This window comes from Sciurus carolinensis, chromosome 3, assembly GCF_902686445.1.
Source record: "Sciurus carolinensis chromosome 3, mSciCar1.2, whole genome shotgun sequence".
In the NCBI taxonomy this organism is placed as follows: Eukaryota; Metazoa; Chordata; class Mammalia; order Rodentia; family Sciuridae; genus Sciurus; species Sciurus carolinensis.
The window spans coordinates 106166600-106183343 of NC_062215.1; the positions used below are offsets into that span (position 1 = coordinate 106166600).

The 16744-nt window shown below is 32.2% G+C and overlaps 1 long non-coding RNA gene across 1 annotated transcript; it reads left to right on the forward strand.

Annotated features, from left to right (window-relative positions):
* Positions 1–890: 890 nt before the first annotated feature.
* Positions 891–5210, forward strand: LOC124981164 (uncharacterized). The gene is made up of 2 exons (XR_007107930.1): positions 891–1120; positions 4980–5210. It is a non-coding gene; the product is annotated as an uncharacterized LOC124981164 (long non-coding RNA).
* The last annotated feature ends 11534 nt before the right edge of the window (positions 5211–16744 follow it).

The following is a 16744-nucleotide window of genomic DNA, read 5'->3' on the forward strand; positions in this document are numbered from 1 at the left end:
AATTTCGAAAAGTTCTGGGAATGACAAGTGGGGCTATTCTTACATGAATTCCTTGGCTTCCAGACCTCTGAACTTTTCTTCGTTGGGAAGACAGAGGCAAATAGAAGTATGCAGTTTACTGAATGTAACATGACCCATGGGATGTCACCCCATCACTACAGAGGATTGCCATGGAGTAAGTAGTTGGATTGTGTCTTCAGGAGGTCATTCAAATGCTTCATTAAAATAAATGTCTAAATTTTCCCTTTAAAAAAAAAAGCATAATGCTAATGAGATTTACCATACTGTGATATCAGATTTGTTCATTTTTATTTCTGAGTTGATTTCTACTATACGTCTATAACACATTTTTTAAAAATTATCTTATTAAGGAATATTTATGTTGTTTTCAGGTTATTTTAAATTTTTTTAAGTAAAACGTCCTTGAGCATTCATACCGAAAAAAGACTTTATGCAGACATGCTTGTTTCTCTTGGATAAATACCTAGGATTATGTCATCTACCTAGTATTTATTTATGATAAACAAAAACGTATAGTCCACACACAAAATCATACTCATGCTAATATGCATAGCAGCTACTTGATTATGGTTTTTAAAAAATTTTCTTTGAGTTAGAGGATGAGATTGAATATTAATGGATAGGGTAGGTGTTCTCTCTCCTCACTTAGAAGACTGATGATTCCATAGTCCAACATCCTGTGAACAAGTTTATGATGGTGAGAGAAGTGAGACTGATAAAGTAGGGAGGGATTTATGCCTGCTTCTGGAGTTTTCAAGTGTTAACTCAGGCTCTGAGACACAAATCTGAAGTGCCTTTGGGGTGGAGGCTGGGGGAGAAACCTAGCCCTTAGGCCTGTTCTGATAAGGAGGCTGGCTAGGCACAATCAGTCTCAACTTTTCCTAGAATGGTAGTGGCAGTGATAATTCAGTTGTTAATCTGAAGAAGTGGAAGCAAAGGAATCTGCTGATCTGTAAAGGACAAATCTGCTCAGCAGTCATGCAATAAGGGTCAGCAAATAACAAGGCGTGATGGAATAAAGAAATCTCCTTGGAGCATTGTCCTTAGAGAAAGCCCCGCAGACAACTGGAGAAATGATTATTTTTCTGGGAGATTTCTGGTGAGTTAGTCTTGGAAACTCACAATTTAATAATATTAAAATAAAAATTCTGTATATTTTCATTTCATTGTCACCAATTAAGGACTGCCGTAGCAATCAGTTTGTTTTTGTTGATTGAGTACTTCATATATTCAGGAACTTTAATACAAGATCTTACCAATATTAATCTAAAACTAATCAATTCAGGACATTTTATTGCATAATTCTATTAGATCTGTTCAGCTTGGGGACATCTGAGAAAATTAACAGTGAATACCTGTTGAAATATTTTTACAATGCAGGCATATCTAGTTATAAGAGGCTATAACTATGAGTTTCAAATTTTATTTTTTCCATCTATTACTTCATTGTACTAATAAAAATACTGAGATTGCCTATGTATCACTGGAACTGTTTCATTTGGAAACTATCTTTCCTTGTCTTAGGGAATCTTACTACATTTCTTAATTAAGAATTCCTTTTAGAATAATCACTTATTACTTTAGTAGAATTGAAGTCAAATATTGCAGACAGACATTACAGTTATAAATTTTGAGTAGGATTTTACCATGCTATTACACCCACAAGGTAACTGAGAATAAGAAATCCTTTCTAGTCGTATCTGAACTGGCATGCTAAATTACAGATGTACAATGTAAAAAATAACATGGTTCCATCCTTTTTCTTTAAGCAGGTATAATTTAATTTTAATTTTGGCTCTTCCTCTGTCATATAAAGATCACCACGCTTTAGAATAGTAGTGTCTCCTCCGTAATTATAACTGGTACATTTGAAATTACAAAACCGTAACAAAGAACATTCTTTTAAATGTCTCTGTAGAGTATAGGTTATCACAGGCCATGCGGGCTTACCTCCCACTCTTAACACTGGGCCACGAATAACTAAAAATGCTCCTTTAATATCTGGTTGCCATAACAGCTTTGTAGACAAAGGTATTTTTGAGGTTTGAGAACTGGCCAGAAATCTTTATTCCAACCAAAGGACCTTCTTTCTAATTACTTCTTGCCAGGAGCAATTGTCTGTATCTCTTATCAATGTTTACTTCAGTGCTTCATTTGATATATGCTAAAAACTTCCTTTTTTATTTTGTTAATATATGTGCCTCTTCCATTATTGTTACATAACTTCCTTGAACATTGATCTTTCACATAGTACTAAAAATATTTTTATGCCATGATCTTCTTTGCCTGTTTACTAAATATCACAAAATGTTCTACACTTAATATGAATTATTCAGTACTTTGCATTTGATTTTACAACACTGTTTCTGTTGAAAGTACATGTCATTCCCTTCATTCTTTCCTTCCATTTCCTTCCTCCATTCCTCCTTTCCTCTTTTGGTTCTCTTACAAATTCTGAGGTAAATATCTACCATAGCATGTCTTGTATTATATGATAACTATTCTTTTGGAAACGCTGAAAAAGAACTTTGATACATAAGTGGATCTTATTTGAATATTAATCTCCTATTCCTGACACACGGCAGAAAACCAGGAATCACTTGTTGAATAAGTGGGATTATATAAAGGCTAGTAGTTCGATTTTATGTTATTATAGCAAGCCTGGATCAATCTGAAGAACACTCTAGTGTTCCTGTGATGTTGCTAAGCTATAAGCTATTAATTTAATACTAAATTGGAAGAAGGTGATATGCTCTCAGCTGTGAGTTTGAAACATTGCTTAGCAACATTGTGAGGGAAAAGGAGAAATGGTGAGATTTCACACTTCATGATGACATTACACCATCTCAAATCCACCTATCAAAGACTTTGTCACACTTGATGCTCTCCCCTTTTCTGATAACACATTAAAGAAGCTCAAAGAAAGCGTAAAAATACCTTCCTTTTACAACCCGGTTGGAATGCTTGGACTTCTAAATTGGTAGAACTTCAAATGTGAATCACAGCAGAATATCTAAAAAAATATATAGTTTTAAGCAATATATTCCAAATATAAAGTTTAAAAATACTAGAATATTTAGGTAGCAGAGAGGAAACAATAGCAAATGCAATCAAGATCCTTAAGCCTGGCATCTTTAACCTTTCAAATTAATAGACATTTGTATGTAGCTGAAATATCACTTGAAAATATTTGGCATAATTTGATTTATGAAATAAAAAAATCATGATTTCCAGAATTAAATGAAACAAATTCATTCATAAAATATTTACAGAAAAATAAAGACCTGTCTTTGTCTGTGACTGAGAAATATTGAGCTTTGGCTATAGTTGGGAAAGTGTAAGAAAAAAAATGAGTATGCAATTTAAAATAGTTAAACATATATATTAGCTAAGCATACATATTTAAAGCAAAGATCTTCAAAAGGAAGACTTTTATAGGAAATTTAAAAATACTTTCATTTCCCCCCAAGTCAACTTATTTACATTTGTTTTACACTAAGCACAGATTTATTTTGCTTACATAGCAATAGGGAAATCAGAAGAAATAAAATATTTAAATAAGACAATATGTTCTGCTCTTGTTGAAAAATTTGGAAAAACACCTGTTGTTTATAGAGAATATATGATTAAAACCAATTACTAAATAATTAAATGAAATTGACTCAAGATCATCATCTCCTCTTTCAAGAAGAAAGCTGAGTCACCTTCAAAATGAAAGAGAAAATGGCAATAAGATAATTGCCTTATGTCAAGTTTAGAAAGGCCAGCTGAATAGATAATTCAGAATGTCTTAAGTTGTACAAGTTAGCCCTAATCTGAAACACAAAATAAAGATAAGTCCCAATGCTAGTTAAAAGCAGTCAGGACCATGAGCCTCTCATTTCTCTCTGCCAAGGCCGATTAAGGAGATACCAAATGAGGGGCAATGGGGGATGAAAAAAATACAGACACACACACACACACACAGAGAAAAAGGTGGGACCAGGTGGGACACTGTTCTCTAGTCGAGAAGCAGTGAACCAGAGTTTGGTCAGCATGTTTATTATACAGGTTTTGTCATCAAAAGGTTATTTGTGAGAAAGTTTCAGAAAAGCAGACAGTCTTAAAGCTCCCAGTGAACTTGTGAGACATTGAAGTCATCTTGTTATGCCCAGAATTCTCCATTCCCAGGAGTTGCTGCCTGAACTCAAGGTCCCAACTGATAACTCTGAGCCTTTGCACAGAGTTTCCTCAGGCCAATGTCAACATAGCAACTAGGCCATCTTACCTGGACTTTTGCACAGGCAGTTCCTAGTGTAAACACAGTCATGAGAGAGTTAGAAAGACCATGATTCAAATCACCACTCTCCACAGTTCAGGATATAGGCATGACATGTCATAGGAAAAAAACTTAAGACTACATTAAAGGCAAAATACAGAAAAGAAATAAAGAAAGAAATAAAGGAAGGAAGGAAGGAAGGAAGGAAGGAAGGAAGGAAGGAAGGAAGGAAGGAAGGAAGGGCAAAGCACAAGGGAAATTTGCGACACCAAAATCAACATATTGCTGCATTTCATGACTCAGCCCTAAGACATGAAGAAAAGAGAGAAATGAAAACAGTACCAGAAATCCTGGTGCCTAGAAAAGTTACATAACTCTGGACTGTCCTTTTCAACTCTGCACACAGCATAACAATCTTTTCTGCAACAGATTCTGCAGAGAAACAAGAAATGCTGGAAAGGTTTGGGTTTCTATTCTAGTATTACCACAGTAGGTAGGAGTGGGAAATACACATTTCTATAGGTGTAAATCACACACGTACTTCTGGAAACTGGTAATTGACTAAATCCCCTCATTCAATGAAATTTTAAGGATAGAAATTTTGACCAAAGAATCGAGAATAAAATTTATTTTCACCTTTAAAGAAAAAATTAAATTGATATAATTTGAAGTAAATTCACTATGACTTTTTTTTTCACAGGAAATGCTGCCCTATAAGAATGTGCCTACCACGAAGAAATATGCATCATTTCCCCTTGTCAACCATTAATTTTCCTAATATAAAATCAAGCAGCTGTTTCCTTGTTTTTGTGGTTTTACGTCTTTTATTTCATTTATTTCTCGGTAATTAACTTCCATGCAACTGTAACCCTCATTTTGTGTATGAATTTTGTGAAAAATAAATCAGGTCCAGAGTTTCTTGATTCCAGAAGCAGCATTTCTGTTCCTGAAATTTTTTGGTCCATTACTTCTCTACGACTACTCTAACCAAGGTTACCTACAATGTCCAGGTCACTAGTGGCAAAGGACACAAATGCTCTTTGAAGAACTTGAACTTTTTAAATGACATGACCTGGGAATCCACTTTTCCTGTGCATACTTTTTACCACATGGGGAACTCCTACCTTAAATTTTCTCCCACATATTTTTGCCTACTTTCTAATCTCTTAAATCTATTGGTCCATTGGTATGCCATAATGAGCATCTTCTCTCTTCACATACTCTCTTTGGCTTCCTATGGACAAAATTTTCTGATTACTTAAAATGTTCTTGATTAAATCCGGTATTTATTTCAGAATGGAAGTTGGTTATCAATATCTATGCTTTGCATTTGTAAATCATTACAATCCATATATGACAAAAATGGTAATTTAAATGTATGAAAAATGGACTGTTCAATATACAAAACAATATGCAACACATTAAAAATGAAAAATGAAGATTTCCTTCTCAGGCCTTAAATAAAACTGGATTTAACTTTTAAAATTGTATCAGTGAGTCATTTAAAGAACATAATTGGTTTAAATTAGCAATTTTAAAGCTCTGACACAAATATAATGCCATCTTTTATAATATTGAAACAAATTTGTAATTTTAAAAATGTTAATATACATTTAAATGACATTTTCAATAGAATCATTCCATTTTATTTTGATAAATGGAATTGAAAGACTAATTGTTACTTTCAAGCACTTTAAGAAATAAGTAATTACAACATATGTAGTTAACATATGCAATAAATATTTTAATGTCACTTGTCAAAAATAATTAAACTTTTAGAAAATATAAATATCCTACAAATAAGATTAATAAATAACCATGCTCAAATTTATATCTAAACACATAATTGGAAATAAAGTACTTCTCCAGAAGTAGAATATTTTCAAACACTTTTAACCTTTAAACCCTTTCTAGAAACAGTCTTAATAAGACCAATTAAGAAAACATAAAAGTTGAATTGCTTTTGTTCAAGTTTTATTTAAGAGTTAGAGATCCCTAAATGTTAAATAATATACAAAGCATATCTGCGGAAACACTGAGCTCTGTGGAGTCAGTTCTATTTTGAAAACGATCAGTTAATAACCAAAATTAATCATATTCTAACATTATTCTAACAGACCGCTAGGTATTTTTACCGATTGCACTAATTGCTTCTGTGCTGTACCTCTACTCTGAATATGTATTTTCATTCATTTGTTTTAAATAATGTTTTACTTTTCACTGAGTGAAATACACCACTTTAAGTAATGAGCATTCATAATTTTAATATTGTGTAATATTTATTTATTTTATAGTGTAAAACTGAATAATATATATTAAATATAGCATGAGGTCATATTTTAATTGGAAAAGAAATGATCCCTCAAGGGCAAAACTGTAACTGAGACAAAATATGAACATCCTGGGGGTTGATCAAAAATCAAATAAAATTTTCAGAGTTAATGATGCTACTGGCATCAACGTTTTTTGTTGGGGGTTTACCAGGGATTGAACTCAGGGGCACTTGATCTCTGAGCCACATTCCCAGTTCTATTTTGCATTTTATTTAGAGACAGAGTCTCACGGAGTTGCTTAGCAACTCCCTTTTGCTGAAGCTGGCGTTGAACTCATGATCCTACTGTAATCAGCCTCCCCAACCTCTGGGCTTACAGATGGGCGATATTGCGTCTGGCTGGCATCAACATTTTTGCTATGAAACTTCATTACTTTTTTAATCTAAATTCCATCTGCCTTTTTGTCTCTTCAAATATTCTGCTTTGCGATTTTTATACTTTACTTTCAAAATTGGAAAATAAAAATAGACTTCTAATGTCAGAGAAAATTAAGTGAAGCTAGATAATGCATTTCATTTGTTCATGTAGAACATGAAGTTTACATATAAATGAAGATATTTGATCTTATCTTAATACTGACCATTTACTTACATTTCTCAATGGTGTTAAATATTAACATGTCAGAGATGTGTATTCTTAACACTGACATTATTTCAAGAATCTTATGAAGAATGTTCTGAAAAAAATGAAAATGTTTCCATTTTGCTTTATAAAAATGCCTATTCTTATGAATTCCTTCCTCATTCATACTGTAAGAAATTGCAAGTAATATAATTAATGACTATTAATTATAAGTACATTTAAAATATTAAGTATAAAAATAACTGATACCATAACCCAAAAAAATCTTTCAAAAGATTTTTAAGTTTGCTATTAATACTTTTCTTTTCCTTATAGAGATTATATCTTAAACATATTGATATAGTTTGATTTTTTCCAATAAATATGTATTATAGGTAGTTTTCTAGATCAAATATTTTTTCTGTAACATTATTTTTAATATCGAAATATTTTAGAGTATGTCTATGACAGTGACTCTCCCTTATTGCATGTCTGTTTCTTTATTACACAGTGGTACAACTAACATCCTCAGCAATATTTTATTGTGCAAATGTTTTCAGTTATTTACTTGGATAATTTCTTATTCATAGCTTTGTAGAAGTGAAGAGAGTGCATATTTTAAAGTTTTCATGTATTTGTTCTGTTGAAAGTTTGTTACCTTTCTCAGAGCCACTGGCCATGGATAAGAACAAACAGCACCATACTAAATTCCAAATATGTACTGTAAGATTTTAAATATTATTTAGCTAATCTATTTGCTTAATTAATATGCAATAAATTGCTGGTTAAAGTGTATTTTTTTCTGGTTTTATTCATATAGCTAATTCAACTATTTTCCTTATATTAATTGTTTTCCTAATATATAATCACATAATATTCTAGTGATAAGCCTTTTATTTTTTTGTATGCTGCTATTTTTGTAAAAATAATTATCTGGAGATAATTAAAGGCAATATGCTGATATTTCTTGTTCAAAGGTTCTAGTTGGTGGTTGTCTCTAAATTCGTGAATCTAATCCTCTTTTATTCTGTGAAGTTACTCTCTTCAAAACTCGGTCTTCGTGTTTGACATATCAAAGGACAGAGCAGCATGGGTAATTGTGCAAGAAAGTTTTGGCAAGTCTGAGAAAACACATAGACTTGTTCTAACAACCTTGACTGAGTCAGGAACACGATCCCACCATAACTTGGAGAGCTTGGCAGAATCTGAGTTTTCTGTGGGCAAGGGAAAGGAGACAGGATAAATCAGCATCTAAATAATTTCTAGTTTTTTGATCAACCTTGTTTCATATATTGAATGGGGAAAATATTTACCTGAAGATAATTACCTGTGATAATTATCTATTATTGGGTATGAAATAATTCAATTCATTGAATTTTCATTGGACCTAAGACTTTATTAAGAAACATTTTTTCCTCTGTCTATTTATTTTTCTCCAGTTTCCTGAGGAAATATTTAAAGTTTGACCCTTCTTTTAAAATTATTATTTCTATCAGAATGAAGCATTTTCACATAGGAATTGATTTTTAGATATTAAAAATACATTTTATATTGTTATTTTCTCTTCTTTTTAACTTTTAAGTTTAGATTGTTCCTTTTCCCACTGATTTTCTATACTTACATTAAATTAGATTGAGAGTAATTTTCAATTGTCAAATTCTTTAATTGTATTATATATTTATATATATAAAAAACTTTTTTGTTCATGTGAATAATTTGAATGAATTAATTGATATCAAAATCAGAGTAATTTTAGATACAGAAGCTTAGAAATATCAAGACCAACCACATGACTTTGTAGATAAACACACTGAGACTCACATAATCACAGCATCTACTCAGATCCTGAGGGTAATAGCTGAGAAAGGCTGTTAATAGTTCCTTTCCTTTGCAATTTGTAACCCTTAAAATGTTGACATTTGGCTCAACATCTAAAATATTTATGGTGCTATTTCAATATATAGTATCTTAAAAATAACTCACAATCATCCTTAACTACTTCATGGAGTTTGTAACATCCTACATAGAATTTAACATTTTAATTTTATATGTGATGGTGTAAACTGGTGTTTGAATCATGGGTTGAGACTATGGAGTCCTAACAGCAGCTTGTTTCTGTTTCATTAATTTTACTTTCTGCCTTAGCAGTGAGGTTCTTTTCCTTTCCTTCTAGGAGAAAGTAGAAACCCACTATTTGTGCCACTTGTGGTCAAATTTAAAGCAGTTTCTAGCTCACAGTCTAAAATATATGTTTAAATTATTGTACTTTTTAAATATATATTTTACCTGTCATATCAAAGATACCTGAAGTATACCTATTTTATAATCACAAAAACATTACAAGAGACCGAATCTAATTTATTTCCTGATGGTACTCAAGCATTTTGATCTATGAATTAATGAAGTATTCCAGCATATTAATAAATTGGTTTTCTGGAATTTGATAAATATGTGACCAGCAGCTTGTTAAGTCACTGACAATTTGTTAGTATACTATGGAAGTATTACTTTTCTTTTTTTTTGATGGACTAGGGGTCAAGTCCTTACATATATCACACAAATGGTCTACCATTAAACTACATCCCCAGTCCTATGGGAGTAGTTTTAAATAGGCTCGATACAGTCTTAAACAATTTATAAATCTCTCATGAAATTTTTCTAAATTTAATATATTCATTTGTATTTTAAAAATTGTTATAATTAGTTCGGTATGTAAAAAATTAAGATCAAGTTATTTTATTTTGCAATTCCACTTTCAAGATTTTATAATAGACATATCTGTCATCTCAAAGGAAATTCATTAATGCAGTGTTACCTGTTGAATGATGGTGTTTATTTGTTAATGATATGGAACTTATTAAATATATATTAAAGGGAAAAACCCAATGTATCCTAACATCAAGTAAATGGTATTAATGAATGGAACACAATTATACATTCAAAAGTAGAAGAAAGATATTACTCAATTGCTAAATAAATTATTTCTGCTCTATGCAGAAATAGTTAATGCTTCAAATGACTATCTATAAATGCAACTAAATATAAATTCTTCCTTTCAGGAAGCATTTATGCAATTTAAAAATATATCAAATTTAACATAAAAGGATACAATTAAGGAGAGTAAGATTCAAATTTACACATTAAGTCATTTGACAAGTGTTGTTTTGATAAACCTGAACTGCTATGCCCAGTAATTACAACACTGACTCCTTTTGCAGATGTGCTTTGGAGTTGTCTTGCACATCAGCATGGGCTGTGTAAAACTTCAATTTCCTTCTACTTTTCACTTATTTCAACCAACCAGGTGTCATGGACCCCAATTACAGGAATGAAGCTGAAGGAGTCACAATTTCAACATGTACAAAAGGGGATATTTTGATACTGCTAGGAAAATGGATGTGGGAGGGGCCAGTAATACCACAGTGGAATTCGGTATTCCTCATATTTAGGACAAACACAAAATATTAATACCATGGGAAAACTGAGAAAATATGTGTTTTATCTCCTTGATAAAAACTTTAAATTAGCTCATTGAAGTAAATAAAAAGTAGTTTTAATATAAAAGTGATTATTTGCTCTGGACTTGAATGAATGCAGAAATACATTTCAATTTTTATGTGGGCAAAGTGTAAAAATTCTGTGTTTTGATTATACATGTAACTATTTGAAAAGGAGATTGCAGGAGACCCCAAAATAAAGCAGAAATCAACCAGAGCTCAATTTTTTCACATGTGTGTAGAAAATCTCTCCAAGTTTAAAATGAAATGATTGGGTTCTAAAAGGCTATCTGTAGCACTCTTATTTTTTAATTCAAAGAGAAACTAAGGGGTAAGAGCTGACAGTCTAGACATCCCAATTGACTTTGTTTTTCTTCATAATTTTTCTCATTAGTTCAAAGTTCATAAAAAGAGAAATTCAGTAGGTAAAGAAATAAAAATTCATCCTTTTTCCACCTTGAAACTCATTACTTTAAGATGGTCTAAGTTGCAAATGTATTCACTAAAAGCTTAACACGAAAATAAATTTATATATTTGTCTATATAAATATACACTTAGATGCACATCTAAATATGTAATTATATTTGTTTATGAATATATTTATTATTTTTCCAAATTTTATAATAGAAAGATTTCAAAAATTAATCTGTTAAAGGAACTTACTTATCAAGGAACACAAATTAGCTTAGCTATTGTTCAACAATAATTATTTAGTTTGTAACCTTCTTTATTATCTGTAACTCTTACCTATAATGAGAAAGCATTCCCATATTACTTTAAAAAAAAATTTGTCCTCAAGCCCCTGTTTATTTGTCATGTTTTTGGTACATGAAAATACAAGCTACATGGAAACAAGGAATGCATAGAGCTCTGAATTCAGAGGCTGGTGATCTGGACTTTAAGTTTTATACGTGTTACCTGCAAGATGCTGGTCTTTCAGCTTCCTTATCTCTTCTACTTTACTGGGCTATTGTAAGAATTCACGAAAAATATATAAATATCTCCTTTTGTGAGCTGTGGCTGCTATCAAAATTAACATGTCCTTTGGGTCTCATATTACTTCTAAGGCAGTATTCTTTCAATGGTATATAGGGCAACTCTTATCTTAAAAAGCTTAGACATGAAGGTGATTAATAAAAATCAATGTCAACCAAACTTAAGCAAATTCATTATTTTAAATAAAACAGAATTATTAATTTCAGAAATTCTAGAAACTGTATCTCAGTAACACTACTCCAGAATCCTTAAGAATCAATTTTACTGGCCAAGTCCTCTGTTTTTTTTTGTATCCTAAAAACTGCATTTCAGACCATAGTTTGTTTTTTTTCACTGACTCCTTATATTTATACGACTTTAGGATGGCAGTTCTTTTCAGTGTTTTCTCACACTGTGAGGGAATTTTTGTTGAGTATTAATTGCTACTAGATGATTATCTGGTCAGCAATTGTCTTATCAAGAACTGGACAATATTAAATTCCCATCTTAATTTGCCCAAAACAATTAAAGAAAATATTTTACTTAACATATATTAAAAGTGCTTCCAGATGAGCCTTAGAGCAAAACTGCATTTGGAGGTACAGACCATAGGCCAGCAACTTACCTCTTTAAAACCTCAGTTTTAAGAGCTATTAATTTCTACCTCCCAGTATTATTTCAAAAATTAAAGATAACTATGTGAAATATCTTTGCCAAAGTTTAGGTGCTATAGCAAAACAAATACTCACCAAATATGATTAAATCTGACATTTATGTGTTAAAGAAATTCAATGCATGGAAAATTCAAGCAAAAATAATAAAAAATATTTTCCATGTACAACACCTTTTTTAGTAGATAGGTCATATTGTAAGAAAGATAGGATACGTATTTTGGTTTTAGTTTCTTAATCCTTGTTTTGTAGTTGAGGTATGAGAACTCACTGAGATTAAGTTAACTATCAGGTCACAGGATAAGTGCAGGGGCTGAAGCCATGACATGGGTGTTAACAGCACATCAGAATTTCTTTCTATTTCTCCAAGAGATTTTAGATATACTTTGTGTATAGAATAACATTTAAATATACCAAAATAAGGCTTGAGTCTGTAATAAAAGCAATTTTACTCTACTTTTTGTTAAGCCCCAACTAAAAACAAAGCAAAAAATATTCCATATTCACAGAAATAATGAAATTAAACCATTACTGCAAATCACAGAGTGAAGAATATCTGCAATATGCTGTAAAATATACACACAAGAAAAAAGAAAATTAGAAAGAATTCATGACTCCACAATCTCTGAAAGTGACCCAGAATGCAAAGTCACATTTCTGATACCCTCCTTAGTATGATGGGATATAGTGACACGGGAAAAACCATAAGAGGAATAAGAATGCCCCAAAGACTCCAGTCTCATCACTCAGGGCAGAGGAGAACAGAATCGAAATAGCGAACATGTACTGTCACCTGGAGCACAGAAAGGTTAAAATAACTTTCCAAGTCCACAAAGTTAGTAATTAGAGGTGGCAGGGTTTGAAACTAGACAGACTGGTTCCTGAATCAGAGCATTTCTCCATATGTATCTCTGTTCTCTGAAGGGGGTACCTCTCTGCTTTAAGTGACCTAGAACACTGTTTGCCATTTTCATGCCACCATCTGTGCACAATATGACACACCGTACATCTTGCCTAGACATAATCACCTCCCTGCTGAACACAGATCATTTATCATCTCTCACGTTGCTACCTTAGTTATCTCATCTTTGCACTGACTTCTTTCTTACTGCAAACTGTAAATTCCAGCCTCTCCTATTAAAAACAGCAGAAAAACAACAACAAAAAACCCCAAAACAATCAAGTAAGCAGAAGCTTTCCTATTATGTTATGACCCACACACAACTGCTTTTTTTTTCTCTCTTAGCCTCTAAATCACAATCCCTGCCCATTCTGTTGTAAAGAATTCTAAGTCCTGTCTTTGTGACTAGTCACACTGCCACTGCCTACACCATTCCTTGTTTTAATTATTTCTGCATAGTGCATCTTAAAACACAAACATGCATTTTCTTGACAATTCCTTGTTCTGTCCTTAGATCTATCCAAAGCATCCATTACCTCCAGAAGAATTAGTTTTCATAACAAAGATGCAAAGAAAGAAAACTTTAGCACTTGAATTCCAAATTAGTCTCCTGATACTGATAGATATGAAATTTAAATGTTGGGAAAGAAAAATTTTAAAAGACTTTGATATAAATAAAAAACTCAATACCTTGAAGAACCCAACAAAAGTTTATTCAGTTGACTGAATTAAATTGGTTTTATTAAAAAGAAGTAGAGAAAGTTCTAGTGATATTTTCTTGAGGAAAGACTTGAGATGGTTATAATTTCTTTGATTCTTCACTACCACTGTGAAGTGGCCTTCTTTGTCTCTTCCGATTAACTCTGTGTTGAGTTGACTTTATCAGATGTAGAGTAAGCCAGCCCTGCTTGTTTTCAGGTTCTGTTGCATGGTATATCAATTTCCATTCTTTCACTGTCAGCCACTGGCTGTCTTTGCTTCTAAGATTGATTGCTTATGAAAAAAAGTGTTGGTTTTGTTTTTTAATCCAGTCTGCCAGCCTATGTCATTTAATTGGAGAGTTGAGACCATTCATATTCTATATTATTTTTTTTTTTTCAGGACTGGGGATCGAACCCAGGACCTTGTGCATGCAAAGCAAGTACTCTACCGGCTGAGCTATCTCCCCAGCCCCCATATTCTATATTATTGTAGAGAGAAATTTATTAATCTGCCATTTTGATTTCTAAAGATTAATTTGGTCTTATTTTGCATTTGCTCAGCTACCCTTCATTAGATTTGTCCATTTGTGAGCTCTGGGGTTTTTTATTTCTTCTGTGTTAAGAACTTCCTGAAATATTTCTGTAGTGCTGACTTAGTAGTCATGAACTCTATCCATTACTGCTTATCTTGGAAGGTTTTTTTTTTTTTTCTCCTTTGATTCAGAAGGGTGGCTTTGCTTGATAAAGCAATCTTGGTTGGCAATTATTTTCTTTCAGGACTTGATACACGTCATTCCAATCCATCCTGGACTTTAGAGTCTGTGTTGAGAAACTGAGAGTTACTCTTTTGGCCTTGTTTCTAAATATCATCTGACATTTTTTTCTCTTAAGACTCTAAAAATTCTATCCTTGATCTGTATGTTGGGCATTTTACTTATAATGAATAATGATTAAATTCTTTTTTGATCTTGTGTATTTGAGGTTCTGAATGCATCCTGTATGTGGAGTCCATCTCATTCTCATGGTTAAAGCTTTTTTTTCTGTCATCATTTCCCTGAAGAGGTTGTCTAAGCCATTAGCCTACATCTCACCCTTTTCAATTTCCAATGATTCTTAAATTTGGTCTCTTATGGTTGACACAGAATTCGTGTATATTCTGGTTGTGGTTATAATTATTTATTTTCTCCAACACATTCTGCATGTTCAAAGCTAGTCATTTTGCCTTCCACTCTGAGATTCTGTCTTCTGCATGGCCTACTCTTAAGAGACACTTTTTGAAACTTTTATTTGATTTATTATGTCTTTCATTTGAAGATTTATGTTTGCTTCTTTTTTAATATCTCTACCTTCTTATTGAATTTCTCATTCATATCTTGTACTCACTATCTTATTTCATTCAGTCGTTTCCCTATGTTCTCTTAGAATTCATTGATCATTTTATAATTGTTCTTTTGAATTCTTTATCTGACATTTCATTCACTCCAATATCTTTGAGTTTAGTTGCTGGGAATTATGAACTTTAGGAGGTATCACATAACTTTGCTTTCTCATATTACTTATATTCACATATTGAGTTTTGTGCACCTGTTGGAATGGATTTCTCTTACTCTGTTATGTGTGCGTCTTTTTATGGCAAACTTCTCTTGCCAATGTATTCTAGAGTGATCTAGATTGAGACCCTCCAGAAGTGTGATATCCACAGCCTTTCTGTTAATTCTTTTTGATTTTGCTACATATAGAAGTAGATGTCTTTGAGTGGAACCTGAGGCCATTCCTGTTTGAGGTCTGGTTGTTTGAGGTTCTTATCTCTTCTACTCTTTATATTAAAGTATTTCTGAAGTTTGAATATGGTGAGTTTTTATGTGGAGCAAGTTGCCCTGTATCTTGGCTGGGTTTAGTTCAGCAGCAGTCTCTATCCTGTGAATTTTCCATGTCCCTTAGATTCCCAGCACCTCAAAGAAAAGGAGGAAAAAACAATAGTAACAATTGAAGCAAATAATATACAGCATTAAAATAATATCTGGTGTCTACTATGACATCTATAACACTAACATAAGAACAGGAATGTTGATCAGCAATTACCTACAGCAAAAACAATAAGTAGTCATGAAGTAGATTTGGCATTAAATAGTGGTGTCACCTATGCCATTCACAGTACTAAAACTGCAACAACATGAATTGTGGACAGAGGGGTTAACATAAATCAAATAGTTCTAAAAGACAGTAAAACTTACAATTCATTAAGAGAAAAGAAAATGTGCTAGGAAGGTAAAAGAAAGTATAGAATGTTTAAAATGTGAACAGAGAGAATGCAGAAGAGATATAGCAAGTGATGACTATAAAGAAGGACGAGAAAAATAGAAAAACAAAAACAAAGGAAGAAAAAGAGACTAAGAAAATTTGGCTCTTAGTGGGAGAAGAAAGAAGAGAAAGAGAAGAGAAAGAAACAAAATAGAACAAAATAAAATCAAAATAAACCAACAAAAAAACACCTAATCCTCAAAAGGCAAGACATGGAAAAATAACCATTATAAAATATGTTAAAAATGAGAAAAAAAGATATATATCTCTCCACAAATCAATAACACCAGGAACAAAAAAAAAAAAAAAAAAAGGAAAAGAGATTCTTAATGAAAGAATTTTCTCCACCAAGGTGATCAAGACTGTCAATAAGGATAGATGATCCTATGCCTGACTGTCCTTTTTATTTCTTCTTGAGTTATGTACTGAGAAAGAAAGGGAGAGAGAAAGAGAACGTGAACTTCCAAGTGCAAGGCCTGGGGATAGTTAACCTCTTCTTTTTATGTTGCCCACCAAACTGCCAA